The sequence below is a fragment of the Nymphaea colorata genome, chromosome 2 (assembly GCF_008831285.2).
Source record: "Nymphaea colorata isolate Beijing-Zhang1983 chromosome 2, ASM883128v2, whole genome shotgun sequence".
Taxonomy (NCBI): Eukaryota; Viridiplantae; Streptophyta; class Magnoliopsida; order Nymphaeales; family Nymphaeaceae; genus Nymphaea; species Nymphaea colorata.
Window position 1 is genome coordinate 33,779,500 of NC_045139.1, and position 2,926 is coordinate 33,782,425.

Here is a 2,926-nt window from a genome sequence, read left to right on the forward strand (position 1 = left end):
AATAGTGGATTTTATTGATTCATTCATTTGATCATGCATATTAAATTGAATGTGGATAAGACGTTGTTAATCCATATTAAATGATTTAGTACATTGAAATCACAATTTTAAACGAAAATGAATGAGATTCAAGTCATTCAATTGTGCAATCACAATAAATATAAGGTGTTTCACTTGTTATTACATCTAAAATGAATGATTTAAATGATTGCGATCACAAGTTCATATAGATACAAATGAGATCTAAAGTATTAGTTTGATCCATTGCAGTTAATCGAATGAGTTAAACTTGTAGTTACACATCTAATGAGTTGATTCATTTGATCACACATATTTAATTGAAAGTGGTTAACTTATTGTTAATTCACATTGACTGATTTAGTGAATTGAAATCACAAGTTTGTACAAACTAATGAAGGAGATTCAACTCATTCACTTGATCACTTATAGTTAATGTAATATGTTTCGCTTGTTACAATGTCTATAATGAATGATTAAATGACTAAAATCCCTAGTTTACATGGGTAGAAATGAGACCAGTGCATTTGTTTAATCCCTTGTATCTAAGGCAATGAGCTTAACTTCTTGTTACATACATAGGAACAATTTAAGAGATGAAATCACAAGTTCCTATCAATGCGAGTTGGTTTAAGTGATGCTTTTGATGACGCATATTTAATTGAATGTGCTAACTTGTTGTTACATCCATATTGAATCATTTAGTAGACTGAAATCACAAGCTTAAAAGAAAATGAATGAGAATCAAGTGATTCGTTTGCTCACTTATATTTAATCTAATGTGTCTCACTTGTTGTTACATTGATAATGAATATTTAAATGATTGAAATCACAATTGTTTGATCTCTTTTAAATAATCCAACGAGTTTAACTTCTTGTTACATCTATAGCGAAGGATTTAAGGAATGGAAATCACAAGTTACTATCATTACGAGTGGAATTTAAGTGATTCTTTGATCGCACATATTTAATTCAATGTGCTTAACTTGTTATTACATCCATATTAAATGATATAGTGAATTGAAATCACAAGATTAAAAGAAAATGAATGACATCAACTGATTGATTTGCTCACTCATATTTAATCTAATGTGTCTCACTTGTTATTACATGTATAATGAATGATTTAAAATCACAAGTTCATATGTATGTAAATGGGATCATTACCTTAGTTACACCCTTGTAGTTAATCCAATTAGTTGAACTTGTTGTTACATCATCTATGAATGATCTAAGGAAAAGAAATCACAAGTTTGTGTCAATAATAGTGGATTTAATTCATTCATTTGATCACACATATTAAATTAAATGTGTATAACATTTTATTAATACATATTAAAATGATGTAGTGGATTGAAATCACAAGTTTAAATGAAATTGAATGAGATTCAGGTTATTCATTTGCTCAATCACACTAAATATAATGTGTTTCACTTGTTATTGCATCTATAATGAATGATTTAAGTGATTGCAATCACAAGTTCACGTGGATACAAATGGGATCTATGCATTAGTTTGATCCCTTGCAGTTAATCTAATGAGTTGAACTTGTAGTTACATATCTAATTATTGATCTAAGAGATTTAAATCATAAGTTCGTATCAATGCCGAGAGATTTAATTCATTCATTTGATCACACATATTTAATTGAAAGTGGTTAACTTGTTGATGCATTCACATTGAATGGTTCGTATGAAAATGAATGAGATTCAACTCATTCAAATGATCTCTTGTAGTTAATCTAATATGTTTCGTTTGTTATAAAGTCTGTAATGAATGGTTTAAAAGATTAAAATCACTAGTTTATATGGATACAAAAGGAACCAATGCATTTGTTCGATCCCTTGTATCCAATCTAATGAGTTTAACTTCATGTTACATCTATGGCGAACGATTTGAGGGATTGAAATCGCAAGTTCCCTCAATACGAGTGGATTTAAGTGTTTCTTTTGATCACGCATATTTAATTGATTTTTTTTACTTGTTGTAACATCCTTATTGAATTATTTAGTCGATTGTAATCACAAGTTTAAAAGAAAATTAATGAGATTCAAGTGATTGATTTGCTCATCGATATTTAATCTAATGTGTCTCACTTGTTATTACATCTATAATGAATTATTTAATTGATTCAAATCACAAGTTCATATGTATATAAGTGGGATCTATGCATTAGTTCGATCCCTTGTAGTTAATCCAATCGGTTGAACTTGTGGCTACATCAATAGTGAATGATCTATGGGAAAGAAATCCTAAGTTTGTATCAATAATAGTGGGATTTTATTGATTCATTCATTTGATCATGCATATTAAATTGAATGTGGATAAGACGTTGTTAATCCATATTAAATGATTTAGTACATTGAAATCACAATTTTAAACGAAAATGAATGAGATTCAAGTCATTCAATTGTGCAATCACAATAAATATAAGGTGTTTCACTTGTTATTACATCTAAAATGAATGATTTAAATGATTGCGATCACAAGTTCATATAGATACAAATGAGATCTAAGTATTAGTTTGATCCATTGCAGTTAATCCAATGAGTTAAACTTGTAGTTACATATCTAATGAGTTGATTCATTTGATCACACATATTTAATTGAAAGTGGTTAACTTATTGTTACATTCACATTGACTGATTTAGTGAATTGAAATCACAAGTTTGTATGAAAATGAAGGAGATTCAACTCATTCACTTGATCACTTATAGTTAATGTAATATGTTTCGCTTGTTACAATGTCTATAATGAATGATTAAAATGACTAAAATCACTAGTTTACATGGGTAGAAATGAGACCAATGCATTTGTTTAATCCCTTGTATCTAATGCAATGAGCTTAACTTCTTGTTACATACATAGGGAACAATTTAAGAGATGAAATCACAAGTTCCTATCAATG